This window comes from Acanthopagrus latus, chromosome 13, assembly GCF_904848185.1.
Source record: "Acanthopagrus latus isolate v.2019 chromosome 13, fAcaLat1.1, whole genome shotgun sequence".
In the NCBI taxonomy this organism is placed as follows: domain Eukaryota; kingdom Metazoa; phylum Chordata; class Actinopteri; order Spariformes; family Sparidae; genus Acanthopagrus; species Acanthopagrus latus.
This window is the reverse complement of record NC_051051.1, coordinates 8,682,729-8,696,597: the sequence shown is the minus strand read 5'-3', so window position 1 is coordinate 8,696,597 and position 13,869 is coordinate 8,682,729. Positions and strand designations below refer to the sequence as shown.

Here is a 13,869-nt window from a genome sequence, read left to right as displayed (position 1 = left end):
TGAGCGCACAGCCTCAGTCAGACGACGGCACGGAGAATTAGGAGTCTTAATTAAGATTTTTTACAAGTCTGCATGTGCTGTTCATATGCGAGACAACAGGGCTTGAATGGGGCGGGGTGTGGTGGATCCTTAAACAGCTGCCTTCTCTGAAACAAGTGCCAAAGTTAACATGAAGATCCACACAATGGAGGAATGTGTGTCGCCCTCAAAGACGGTCTGTAAGGTCGTTTATATGTCAGTGAGAAATTTTCAGTTTGTGCATTTATCTAAATAAAGTGTACATATTTATATTTTAGGCATGAAAGAGCAAAGAGAAGACAATTCCACATTGTGGCTGAAAGACAATACCGTGCATGAGGGGGTAGCGCCCCTTGTGTGGAGATTTGGTGGGTTTCCAATCCTGATATCCAACCCAGCACCATGTAATGGAAGGTGACACTTATTGTATTAGTAGGGGCTAATGAGTGTCTAAAAGCCTGTGTGACTGTGTGCGCCGAGGAATCTCATCGTGTGTGTTGGGTGGCAGGAAGAAAGGACAATATCTCTGCAAGTAGACGAGGCCATAAGGTGCAGCCGAGAAAAGAATAAGAAACACCCAGCAGCATCACTGCAGTTCTCAGGAGGCACGCGAGGCCTCGGAGTTTCAATTCTAATAGAGATATAAAGAGGAGAGGATGAGTATTTGATGCCCTATTCAGATTAGTTTAGGCAGGTATACTTAATTCACACAGTCATAAAACACATAACACAACATTATTAAGTTTGACAGTGTAAAATCCCAGAGGCTTCGTGTAGTCAAATCACAACATTCAAAGGTGTACTTTACCTCAGTAACTCTAAATGGTACTAATTAAAGCAATGGCAGATCAAATCAAACTCATAATTAAATGTTTCCTTTCATTTCATTTTTTGTTATACCTGTTGTGAGTGCTGTTATGTGTCTCTGCTTCTCTGGCATTTAACATTTATTAACCAATTGACATTAAAGACAAAAAAATAACATTAAACCAAACAGCAAGAACAACCAGTTGTACTGGTTGAATGTGTATCTTTACATTTACATTTTAGTTCATCCTACTTATCACAACACTTTAGATGGATCCAAATAGAAGCTAAGTCAAGTTTTAAATAATGTTGGCAATAATTCACCCATTATTTCTTTGTTGGAGTGATCAAGTTATGTCAAACAGAGCAATCAGTAATAAGTGTGCGTTGCAGTTGCAGGTGTAGTACCACTTTCTAACCACAAGGTGGATATCTAACTAAATGAATTGGGCCTCCCTGTCAGGCGTAGCTGTTTCTCTGTTATACAGCCACTTGTAATCGCTATAGATTTTACTTCATTTTACTGTAATGTTCTGTTACTGTTCCAGAACATCAAAAGTCAAAGCAGTTGTTCGTTTTACTTCTGTAAGAAGCCAAATAATTGTGTTCACACTCTTTAGAATAAGTCTCTTAAAGACTGCTTTTGTCTGACTCAGTTGGGATGATTTCTGTTTGTATTCTACTGAGATCTTGCTTCCTAGTTCAACCATGTAAAGCACTTTGTAACATTATCATAAAAAGTCTGTCACATGTAAAATAGTCCACAGCAGATACTCAATTCTGTGGGTTATATGTTTCAGGTTTGAAGTTAAGAGAGTCCTCAGTCTATATATAACTCATTATATTTTACATCCCCTGCACTAAACAGCTACAGCACAGCTGCATTAGTGTTTCAGTAGTTGCAGGCGGGATGAGATGTGCGCATGTCTCATGTAGGGGACATGAAAGTGGCCTGCCACTCAACACAGGCTCTTAACATGGTCTCCATTATGTGCTGTGACATTTACTGTTTATGTCTGACAGGGTTACAGTGGCAGTAATTCTGTTTACCGTGAGGACAGAGTCAGAATGTGTGTGTGAAATAGAAGCCATTCCTTTTCACACAGTGTCTCTGCTGTGTCTCCTCCCGTGCTGAACTCAGGCCGATGGGCCTCTCCCCCTGCGATGAAGAGAAAATGAAAATGCCATTAAAATATTCAAAAAGCAGCTGATGGGACTGAATTTCCATACAACTTTGGTCACATCCTCATTGTAACAATAACGCCCTGGCCCATTGTTGGTGATGCCTGAATGTTTATGACATATCAGACATAGTCAAGTTATTATTTTTAAATGCTGAAGGATCCACATTTCTTGTTTGTCATACCAAGCCATCTTTTTTTTTTTTTTTTACATAATCTGCCCATCACCGTTTGTATGTAGTGCCTCATAACCACATTTCTCTTGTTGTTGATGCTAACATTATACCACGTTGTGAACTGAATTTAGAGTAAATATGTTAATTGTTGTGGACACTGTTATGCTAATTCAAGAGAGATCATTAAATTCAGCGTCAGGCTATAACAAAACAATGGACAGGTGATGCAGATGCACCACACCAGACGTCTAATAATGTTAAATACCCATTGCTCAGGCTCTTCTCTCCTTATGTCTCAATTTCTGTTCCAGTCTACATTTTACAGAGCGTCCAATAGGGGTTGTAGTTGCAATTAGATTATGAGATGTTGTCAGCACATGCCATCATAATGTCTTCTGAATGATGGCAAGTTATTCATATTTGTCACTGAGGCTCCTGCCAAGTATTCCATGCAGGCAGCTCTCATCTCTTCTGTGGGCCAAGGTGGCGATAATTAAAGGGAGCTAATTGTGTTTGGCATTTTTATACATGACTATTAGAATAATAAGATGTCAACAATTTAATTATCACAGATACAAGTCCTGTGTGCAAGCCAGCGCTCTCAGGATGTTTCCCTGATTTTTGGCAGTTGGTTCTAATTTTGGTGAGAGATGTTAGCCGACAGTATCTTATTGTGTAGTGTTTGGATGACCTGCTACAGCTGTGCTCATGATCAGGTGGTTGAGCTCACAAGCTGGAGTTAGACAAACGGTTAGTGTGATCTTTGATTGAACGCTATTATGGCTGCGACTAATGATTATTTTCATTATCGATTATTCTGCACAGCCTAAATGAAAAAAATAATCATCATACTTATCATAATTCTCCAAAGTGTTGTCTTCAAGTTGTCCAGCCGACAGTGTCATCTTTTACTTTTACAAATTACAAAGAAAAGCAGCAAATCCTTACATTTAAGAAGCTGGAACCAGCAAATGTTTTTGTCATTTTAGCTATGACAGTTAATCGATTATGGAAAGAGTTTGCAATTTCTTGTCTTTTAATAGACTAATTGATTAAACGACAAATTGTTGTAGCTCTCAATTGACCACTAGTGTACAAAATACACAATAAATACATTTATTGCTGATTTAATGTCTTTTGATTTTATCATTTTGAAGTACACCTCTAATGCAACACTGTTATCTATTAAGAAAATTAAGTCAAATATGATGAAATCTAAATGCAGGGTTCATCTTCTGATCACATAAACAAACTGTAATACCACAAACCTATTTCCTACAGGCAGATGACAGCTGTGTGTGCCTGAGCTCTTTCACTGAAACAGGCCTTTGAAAGTTATACACCGAACACTGGAATTCTTGTCATTGTTCCGACTTTATGAATAGCCTAATTTGTTGCCACACCACAAATGTGCCACTTCACAAACGCAGCCGATTTCAGGATGCCTTCACTGATGAGTGGCTGTGAAAAAATAATGTCGTCAAACCGGGAGGCTGTCAGCTATAGGCACATGGCCCACTGGAGATATAATGGCATCAAGGAGCTGGAATGAAAGCGGGCTTTTTAAACAGGCCGATGCAGGCTTATACTTGGTACACAGGTCAACTTCAGTGCGCTCATCTGAACATAACTCAGGTTGACACAATTTGACCTCAGCTGATACCCCTCTCTGCTGGCCTTTGTTTTCATCTTCTCTCCTGGGAATTGCATTTAATACTATCCTTAAAGACTCTATAAAATTTTCTAGTCTTCTAAGCTCTCATTTCTCAACATTTGCTTTTCTATTATTTCTCAGAACTCCTTGTCCTTTCAGACATGAGCCTTTGTAGGCCTCTACTGAGACTGGGGGCCTGACAGAATTGTTTCTCTCAGCCTCGCCTTCAAAGGAAAAGCCTCTTTAGAGACTCAAATGAAGAGGCTATTGTTGTTAGCTTAACTTGGATGTTTCAAAATACAAACATTAAAACAAACTGTATCTTATTTAATAAATTAAAGGTGATTGTGCAAAACTTGGCTGCAATTGAGTCACTTTTACTGAACTCTTGGGTGTCCGGAAACTTTCCATGAGGCAGGTTAAATGGTAAGCTCCACTCATTGGTCTTTAGAAACAGTGATTCCAAAGATTTCACAGCCAAATGAACAGCAAAAGATTAAATATGTTTAATGCCGCTTGACACAAAGGTAGTATAATCTTTGCTTTCTTACTGTGGCTTTAACCTCGGCATCAAGCGCCGGAGTGGAGTGTCTTAAACAACTGCTTTAAATAAAGCACCATCACCTGCTGGTCACACAGGTGTCCTCTCACTTTTTGCTTCATAGTTTATATAAAAAAGAGGTGGGAGGTTGTAGAGAAGTTTGGTTTGAGGCTTGGATAGCAATCCAGCTGTTTTTGTTCTCCGTACAACCATAAATAGACTGACAAATGAGAAATTAGTTGTTTTATTTAGTTTATGTCCAATGTAAGGCTATCTTTTTTGCCCTTCAAACAGATACTCTAAAGTTTTAACCACTCTTTTATTGGCAGGTCAGCATATTTTACCGTGACATGAAAAAAGGGACCTTCCCTGTCCCTCTCAGTTGCCTATATGAGCCTGTGGACAATTTGTTTATGTTGTTTTATGCTGCTGGATTGTGGATTTCTTGGTGAAGGACTCGGGTCAGATTTCTGTGACAGTCCAAATGATGTTACTTTACTTGTTACCTCAAGGAAAAAACTTGTATGGCTTGATTTTAAATTCGCAACCCAGAAAACAAGAAATTAACACATTATCACGAGAAAATGAGCTGTGTTATCTCAAGATAATAAAATCATTTATGACATCCAGATAATAATAGACAGATAATAAGTGATGGCATTTTAATACATAATTGCAATCTCGGCTTTCTACAAGCCACTTGCAGATTTTTCTAAACTTTTGGCGTGGGACTGGTACTAATTACGTGCCCTGCTTTTGAGTTGGACTCACAGCATCATAATGTAATTGTTCCATGTATCAATTCCAAGTTGTCTAGACTTATTTAGACTGTGAAATTGTCCATAAACTTTTAATTTGGTCATCAAAGCAACTTTAAGACGAACATCCACCATTTGCACGACTCAGTTTTTGTGTGCAGCCAAAAACAACAATCAAGCACCTCAGTGGCCTTGCAGCGCTTTCCATGTTGTTGGACACAAAGTGCACATTTATGAAAACCCATTTAAATTCTTTTAGGAGGATTTGAAGAAAAAGACCTTCATCGTTTAGAGCTGGCAGGTGGATGGTTGTGCATGGCTGACTGATCAGAATGAAAAAGATGCCCGAACGAGCATTTAAGATGGGAAAGGCGATTTCCTAATTAGTGTTTGGATTCTGCTTCCTCGTGCAACATCCTGCATTGTTCCAACAAACCAACAAAACAGCTGAGTTAAGCAACAAAGCCGTCTGTATCTTTTCACAGGAAACGGTTCTTTTTGGGGGGCCAGTGCAGCCTGTGTTTATTTTCTAGCAGTGAATGGGGGTGAGGTGTGAAGCTATGAATACTCTGAGGTCAACCTGCCATGATGCTGTAAATACCAACAGGGCCAGTTGGTAATGAGTGAGGCCACGGCCCCGCTCTCTATTCAACCATTTAACTAAAGAAAGTGAACAGGGAGCAGTGTTTCCTGAACAAAGATACACAGATACAGAGATACATTTACAACAGACAAAATAAGAGACCAATTGCCATTGATCTCAGATTAATCGTGTGTGTTTTTTCAGCTGCTGGCATTTTGTGGGATATAAAGAACATTTTACCAGAGAAACTAAAGAGAAGGTGACCATGACAAGCAAACACATTGATCCCGTCAACAATAAACATTTAAATTGTTCACAACCACTGAGGATTCATTACAACTCATGTGGTACATGCCCTATAATCGTTTCTGTCGTTATAGTTTGTGATGTGAAACGTGTCACATTGAAAAATACTACATTTTTGATTTTCTGTATGCTGTATAAGGACACGACATGTAGAATTAAAGCACACTTATTTCTGTGGGATTGTGACCTTGAGGATTTGTACCCTTACTTCACTTTATAGCCACTGTAGCAGGTAGATCTGAACAACAACAACGCTGACAAAAAACATGATAAGGGTCATTGTGTGCTTGCAATGGACTGAACAAAACATCAGTTGGATCCCTCAAATGTTATTTGTACAGCAACTTTCATGCAGGTTATATCAACTCAATGTACTTTACAATCTGATAATAAGACAGAACAAATAGCTCTGCCAAAGCTCTACAGTCCCCCTTAATTTGATCAAGACAAATCCTAAATCAAACTTTGTAGCCCTGCATCCCTCCAAATATTAGATAACCCACAGCTGCCTAATCATAATGTGAAGCTCACCAGGTCTTGTATCCACATCATATTGTGCTCACTCATAGATAACAGCCACCTACTGTAAATACACCAGTTTTTTTCCATCAAGATCCATGCATTATTCCCAAAGAAAGTTACGTAAATGTCGTAATTACGTAAATGTCAGTCTCGTAATATTAAAGAAAGTGAGAGAAGTCCCTGGATCTATTACTTTATTGCGTGTTTAACAGTTTAGGGGGTCTATTCTGGACCAAGACCCATCCTTATTTTAAGTTTTGTGTAAATCTGTTCAATAGTCTTTGTGTAATCCTGCTTACAAACAAGCAAGCACATTGACACAGGAGAAAGAAAAAATTAGCAATTAAAAGAAAATAACAGAGTATGAGAGAACAGTCCAAAGTGAGAGAAAAAAGGGCATGATTTTCTCTCTCTTACTGTTTTTTTTTAATATAAGACAACATTCTTGAATACGACTGAAGACAGTGAATCACTGTGTTGTTCTGACTAGAATGGGAACCAGGGGCAAGAAGAAACAGTCCCGGGTGAAGCCTCGATGAAGGAGCTCTGAGGTTTTCAGCTTGATGTGAGAAACCACGGGCAGCATGTGGAGATCTGCGGGGCTGATGTTAAATGAAGTGTGAGGATCATTGTGAACAAATACCTTCATATGGTAATGACGCATTAGTCTTGGTTTGATCTGGATTAAAAGAGCAGCTATAGGTATTTAGCTACAGGTATGCTTCATTACCAGGTATTTAAAGTCAGTTGGTCATGTCCCAGCTGAACCTCTCAGAGATGGTCATGCAGACAACAGGATTTAACCAGGAGGACATGCAGCTTACTCTTGTCAAGGCTGAGCTTAACGTAGCAAGTTCAAAGCAGAGATTTCCACCACAGTGTGTCAATAAAACCAGACATGTAAATGACCAAAAACTCATTCTGAGAAAGTTGGCAAGAGTGTATCTTTTTTGAAAGAAGGTTTGACAGAATTCTGCATAGCTCTTTTATTACTATAAGATTGAAGCTCAGTCAGAGGTGTCACATATCGTTGAGTTTTAAGGCTGATGGTAGCAGGCTGACAGCTCATTCTGTCAGAAACCAGGTTGAGCAACTGCAATTGCACTATTTGCCCATTGGATGTCACTATATAGATGATTATGTTAACATATCTCCTGACATACAGTATCTATGTCTTGCAAGTAAATGTAAGGCTGATCAAACTTTTATAGTTCATCCACAATTAATACAACTAGAGAGAAACTTACACAATATATATCCTAGCTGAAATGATACGTATACAGACGCATTGATATTTACATAAAATATTTACAGTTAAAAAGCTTTATGACACCCTCTGGTCTTAACTTGCTTAATTTTAAGTTATCAAAATTAATTCTATCACATAGCAGAATAAGTGCATCTCATTCTCTTAGTGACACTGAGTGTTGTATTCAGCCAAAATATTTCCACACAATAGATCCTCATACATAAAAGATCACTGGTATTAACAATCATAGTTGGATCCATGACAACCAAAACCACCAGTACATTAAAATACGCTTTATATATACACTGACAAAATAAAGTACACAACAACAACAGCAGACACAACAACAGAAAATAGCACTTGATGTAATTGCAATGCTTATTAAAAATGAAAGACCCCCTTGTTGATTTAGTAAGAAAACATGACTCAAACCTTCACTGGTGTGAGTGGACAAAGTTGTTTCCACAATTTAACACTGAGGATAGTGTAGATAAAGGATGCTTTCACAATGGGAAGTGATTTTGTTAAATGGCTGATGACAATGTTTGAGGTTTTGTGAAAACACTGGATAATGTGTTGCAGGTTAGGTCAAACATTTTTAGAAAATAATAAATTGCCGGCTGTTATTAGCAAACTGTGTTGATGGACGCAGCCTGCTGGGACTCTTTGCCTTCTGGACTTTCTACTGCAGGACTGGCCTCCCTGCCTCCATATCCACATTTTATGTAATGGAAACTAACTCTACCTGATGTTGTAATAAGAAACAGGTTTTATTCTGTGAACTTTAGTGTGCTGTTGGACTTACTAAAAAATACAATAAAACTGTCAAAATGGAAAAACAGTAGAGAGCAGCTATCCACCATTGCAGAGTCTGGTCTGTCTGATCTAAACAGAAGTAACATGCCATCATCTGTGACGCTGTTGTCTTCACTACAGCTGTACTAACATACATTAATGTTTCTGCATCAATGTACTCTGGTTTCAGACACACACAAAAATATAACATACTGTTTTAGTAAACTTAACAACATGTTGGTCAAGAATTTCAGACGCAGCCAGCGGCTGAGTGTTGGCTACTAATATATGTCAGTGAAGTTGTTGAAGTTTTGTCATCAATGGAGAGTTCCGCTTCATGTGCGCTGGCTGCAGGCATGCTTGTTAGTTGCAGCTGCTGTGAGGGACTTTGCTTTCAGGGTATCAAACGCGGTATGCTCATCTGCTTTAAGAAATATTTTGTTTTTGATTAGATGTTTCCTCAGGTCAGAAACGTTGCACTTGTATTTTGTATTACAAATAATGCAGCAAGTGTTGTCTAAGCATGGTGTAAGCACAGTGATTTAGTCTCACTCTGTCTCTGTTCTTTAAGTCAGGGGTCTTTATTGTTTTTCATCCCAAGGAGACCTTAGCCGATACAGAAAGAGAGCAAGGACCCTGTACTGAAAAAAACAAAACTGTAAAAATGTGTTGCATACTAAACTGGGCCTATAATAACATGGAGGGGAGCAGTATGTATAAAGAAGTCAGCAACAGTTGCAGCAGGGCTTATTTTACGTGTGTTAGCCTTACACGCAGGATAACAGGCCAGTATATTTCAATAATATGTAGTTAGCTGTCCTAAATGTTTTTTTTTTGATACATATATATCTTTGACCATAATATGTTTGATTTTCAGACACATTTTAATTTTTGAAAACATAATTTATTGTTTAATCTACAATAATTTGTCAGCCCCCCTGCAGTAACTCAGTGGACCTCCTAAGGGTTTCGGACCTCCCGTTGAAGACTCAGGTCATAAGTCATTGTCTCAGCCTGATGCACTCTCAGAGAGAACATGAATCCATACTTAATAGTACCATTGTAGTCTAGTAAGTACCATTAAAAGTAGAGAGAAACTCTAAAGATGTTGAGAAGATTGTTTTTAATTTAATTTTATAAGCCATTGGCATGCTTCATCAGGCAGTTGTGTCATCTTTGGCACCTTGTGTCAAAATCTCTGAAATATCCCTTTAATATTGTTAACAGCTTTTCAAAGTGAAAAGATTCATTGTGTATCTATACGCCATAGAAGATGAGCATAAACTCAGTCACTCGTGTGTCAGTGGGGATTGTAGATAAACAAGGCTTTTACATGAAAATAGTTCCATCATGGCAGAGTTGTGTGGAAATCTTAAATATTTGTGCTAAAATCTCACCTCCTGTGCTCCTTAGTCACACAGGGATTTTAATGAAAAGATATTGTTTTAGCAGACACTGTAACCTTTAAATACCTATAGCTGTTTTTAATCCAAATAAAATCAAGGCTAATGCTTCATTACCGGGTATTTTTACATAATGATCCTCATGCTGCTGCTGTTAATTTTTTTATTAACGCAATTACCGGGCTCTTAGTGGACGGGGTCAGAGAGGTCTAATTACCCTGCGTCATGCTGGTAAATAGTTGGAGGTGTCTCTGAGCAGGTGGCCCTGGAGGTAAGAGGGAGACATGGGGCATACCGAGGCGGGCAATTACTGGATGAATTTCACTTTAATAAATGTTGAGCTACATTTGGAAATTCAGATAACAGAGCTTTCTGCCTAATGGGTGCTGCACTGAGGCCACTTGAGCAAGAAAATGATCTGAAAGAGGGTTTAATTAACACAAGCTACATGATCCAGGGAGCGCGTGACAGAATGTTAAAGTGAGGGGGAGAGCACACAGCACAGGGATAATATGAAAATTAGTGAGGAGGAGGGTGAGATGGGGAGGGAAAGGAGGGGGGAGGGGGCGTCGGGGTGCCAACTTTTATTTCACAGGTTGAAAGTCTCGAATTTGCTCCATCTGTCGCACATCGCTACAGATGCAGGACTCACAAACATCAAAGACATCTGTATGAATAGAGAGAAGACACAAGTAGAACTGGAATGAAGTTTGATTTGATAAAACGAAACTTCATATTTATATCACATCTTCTATTTGATTTGATAATTAAGTTAAACCAAGTCGTAGCCTGATACATCCTTTTGATCCCCCCTGAGCCACTTTCAGCTGACTTGCAAATTTACTGTTTTACTTTATTTTTCAATCAGACTTGATGTTCTTGTTAGCCTTATCAATCCTGTGGACCCCTTTAGATAAGCTCATTTAACATTTTTTAATATCAGTCAAAGCAATATTTACGTCAACCAACAACTTGTTCAGTCCTGGTGTACAATTTTTGTGGCCATTTCACAGAGGGTTCACCTTCGTAAGCGTGCCCACAATGGAAGCACAAAGTCCCCAGCAATATGTGACATGTTAAACATTTTACTATGAAATTAAAGAAACAAAATGCAACTTACTAAAGAGAGATGATACATTTGTATCCTTAACTCATCAAAAACTGCTACTTTTGGTTGGCTGCTTGGTTGGATGCCAACCAAGAGGTTCAGTATTTGAAGCCCTGAGGGTGAGACTTGATAATTTAGTAACATGTTGCCTTAAACTATTAAAACTGTCTTATGAAGGTTTTCAGTCAACATTACCTGCATTCTTGGCTGTGAAAATGTGTTTTTTCAGTTTGGTTCTGACTCCAATACTTAAATGTGTGTATATATACTGATACTGATAATGGAGCTCTTTTTTCTTGATGATTATTATTATGACAATTATTATTATTGATATTATGTGCAACATTATATGAGGCAGTAGTAAACCACAAAACGCTTCTTATTAAAAGGGCAAAATGCATGAACTATAAAGTACTCTAAAGCAAATTAGCAAATTGCTACAGCAAGTCCTTTAGTAAGACAATAAAAATTTACAATCAATCAGTCAGATTATGGGACCTGGATAGGTACGTGGTTCAGTGACGTCAGTCTGATATCTAATAAGTGAATTAGTATAGGATTCTGATGCTGATACTGGATGGAATTGATCCTCACTCTCCTAAAGATATTTATTCACTCTTTTGGTGTTTTGATGATGGTGATGATGGAGAGCATTAACACATTACACATTACTCAACCCCATGCTGTTGGAAAGTTGAGGGAAGTTTTATAGTTATAGAATAACATGTCTGAGCTTCACAGCAAAACAGCATTGCACAATTCTCCCAAATAGTTGAAGCAGATGGGGACTTGTTTTGAAATGTAAAAAAAAAACAACAGAAAAAAAAAACAAACGTAAAATGGCTCCATACAGTGTGTGCAACATTATCCAAGTCTCAGGAAGCTCAGAGATCCAAAATTGATTTGAAAAGATGTTATGTACGCCAAAACCATCTCTGTAGCAGTCAAGCTAAAATCGTTTGCATGCACCCTGTTTTATGTTTTGAAACGGGTCTAATTCAGATGTGTAGGGGAGTCTTGCAACACTGTTCTGCTGTGAAGCTCCAGAAATGTTTTGGGGACTATGTAACTTCACCTGATTTTCCATCAGCATGAGGGTGAGAAGATAATGACAGATTTTTCATTTAAGGATGAATGTTTCCTTTAAATTGGATTAAGGTCTAGTGATTGGGACTGTTGCATATGATTCACATCATTTGCATACTCATGATCATGTTTATTGACCCCTATATTAAAGCATCTGCATTCACTTCCCATTTATATAGATTTTTCCTTTGATTTGTCCCCCATCTGTATTTGTATTTATGGTGTGTGTTATGACATCCATCACAAACTTTTATGACTTTTTACCTGCAGTTGAAATGACTGTGACATTTCAAGCGGTATTGCTGGAACCTTATTGTTGAGCTCTGAAATGAATCTTGTCATTTCCAGCTTTCAGATAATGCACAACACTTTTAAGTGGTACCTACTGTTGACCCTGTGGTCTCTGTGCACCCCCTCCCTCCACTCTCAGCTATTTATAGCTGGTGGTTCGACAGATGAGCTGTTGTTTAAACCTGTAAGACTGCATATGTACATGAGCTGGCTTACCATGCAGTGACATAATCACATGTTTGTAAAGTTGCACATAATTCAGTGCTGCACCTGCATTATGTGTCCCTGAAAGGACTGTGCTTTGGCCTGTAGCTCCCGTCACTTTTCATGTTTTTAGTGTTTGTTGCACGAGCTGCACTAAAGCTGCTGCGCGGTATAGCTCTGTGTTATGTGCATAGAGGACGTGGGGTTTTGTTTTTGTTTAAACAGTGTATATGTGTGGTTTTGTGCATGTAAGGTCCTCATGGTTTTACACACCGCGGTCTCCCTCCACTCTCCACTGGAGCTAAAAGCCCCGAAACAGAACGGTAATTGCCCAATTAGGGCCCTCGCTCTGTGGGCCGCAGAGCACTATGCGCCTCCACATGCTCACAGAGTCAGATAATTGAGCTGAAAGCAAATGAACGGATGGCAGACAAACAAGCTACTAGAAAATAATTACTTGGAGTGTTTCTTTTCAGTACCTGTACAGCGAATTTCATTATTGTCAATAGCCTCTAAAGCTGCTCGAAACGGTGGTATTTGTCATTTTCATAGAGACTTGATAATGACATTAATTTGTCTTAATGGGTTGGTTCTATTGTTAAAAATAGTAAAATGAGCAGAAATTGTCTTTCCTCAGCAGGTAGAGAGGACTTCACCACACTCCCGTCAGGCATGAGGAGATAATTTGGTGTGCTTGTCAAATTTCCAATAATTTGTTATATGGAACATGAGTAATGCTAATACCATTAATGTCCATTTTCCTCTAAATTCATTACTGCCCTTTTTCCCTTTTATGTTTTTAATGCCTCTGCCGTTTTTCTGTGCTTCAAGAGGTTATACCAGGACTGATTAAAAACATGCACATTTAGACTTTTGCCTTATACACACACATACATAAACGCATGCACATGATTTAAAAGAGCTGTAAGATATATGACTGTCTATATGGCTGTCATCAGTCCTCCTGCTGAAGTCTCTGAAATATTGTCTGACTTTGTGAGAAATGAATTACGTGCAAACAATAAACCAGCTTTAAATGACAAAATTGAATTTAAATAATATGTAGAAATCAGTCAGTTTTATTTAGTGTCACTGTGATTCACCAGAATTCACCTCATCTGTTTCAATTTATGAAGTTAAATTTGTGTGTAATGAATAATCACATATACTTGCATATAAATTTTCCT

General features: G+C 38.4%; 1 long non-coding RNA gene across 7 annotated transcripts in view; it reads left to right on the top strand.

Moving 5' to 3' along the window:
- LOC119031751 overlaps nucleotides 1-13,869 on the top strand; it is a 44,441-nt gene that overhangs the window by 6,330 nt on the left and 24,242 nt on the right. Inside the window, exon 4 of one of the 7 annotated variants that reach the window (XR_005078693.1) lies at nucleotides 3,978-4,195. The exons of 5 other annotated variants lie outside the window; for them this stretch is intronic. This is a non-coding gene — a long non-coding RNA (uncharacterized LOC119031751). Of the gene's footprint in view, nucleotides 1-296; nucleotides 906-3,977; nucleotides 4,196-13,869 lie in introns of those variants that run through there. One more of the 7 variants, XR_005078690.1, reaches the window with a different exon arrangement.